This window comes from Heterodontus francisci, unplaced genomic scaffold (assembly GCF_036365525.1).
Source record: "Heterodontus francisci isolate sHetFra1 unplaced genomic scaffold, sHetFra1.hap1 HAP1_SCAFFOLD_59, whole genome shotgun sequence".
NCBI classification, from domain to species: Eukaryota; Metazoa; Chordata; class Chondrichthyes; order Heterodontiformes; family Heterodontidae; genus Heterodontus; species Heterodontus francisci.
The window spans coordinates 1,816,506-1,817,400 of NW_027140758.1; the positions used below are offsets into that span (position 1 = coordinate 1,816,506).

Genomic DNA, 895 nt, shown 5'->3' on the forward strand with positions numbered 1-895 from the left:
CCAGTCAGTTAGTTCAGTTTTCATTTCATGAGAAATTCGGTCATCATGACTTCGTCAGTGACCTAATGGTTCAGGTGTCTGAGTGATGTTAATCATGATGTGATGAAATGATTGTATGTTCCAGTCTTTCCGTGGTGGGTTTTCACACTGAGTAGAAACTTGTTGGACATGGTCTGGAAATGTTTCACACCGCTCCATTCCCAACTTCATTTACTGACAGAAGATATATTTCCATCATTGCACAGCTGGCTGCACAGCCAGAAGCTGTGCTGAAGGTGACAGCTATGTTTATGCAACTGACAAGGTGGCCGAGAGGTTAAGGCGCTGGATTGCTAATCCATTGTGCTCTGCACACGTGGGTTCGAATCCCATTCTTGTCGCTAGTTTATGAACTGTTCAGTGTATTGTTTATGTGTAAAGTCAGCCTCGAAACCTGTTCTTGTCAATGTCCAGACAGTGATTCCAGAATTGGTTATACTTTATTAAAATTGAGACAGACAATTGGAATTCTTCACCCAAACTGCACTGGAAATAAGATCAAATAGGGATCACGAAACGGAGCAGGATTTTTCCTCCCCTCCTTCCTTCCATCTTTACTTTCTCTGGATTTGCACCAAGTGAAAGACAAATGGGAAAAGCAAATGGCGAGGGAGCAGATGCAGAAAATTATCCTTTGGCAAGAAATTTATTTTCAAATCTTCTTGATAGATTAAGTGAGTGAGCAATGCTTTGGCAGATGGAGTTTAAAATGAGGGGTCATTTAGTACCTACGATAGATCAGAGTGTTTTTTTGTAAGAGGTGAGATGTTAGAAACGGCGGAGGAGCAGAGACCCGAATACTGAATTAATAAAAGCTCGTGGACTGGTAGAAAATAATGTGAAAAGTGAACAGAAT

At 41.1% G+C, this 895-nt stretch overlaps 1 non-coding gene across 1 annotated transcript; it reads left to right on the forward strand.

The window, feature by feature from the left end:
* The first annotated feature begins 298 nt into the window (after positions 1–298).
* trnas-gcu (transfer RNA serine (anticodon GCU)) lies at positions 299–380 on the forward strand. Its single transcript has one exon. It is a non-coding gene; the product is annotated as a tRNA-Ser (tRNA).
* Positions 381–895: the final 515 nt, after the last annotated feature.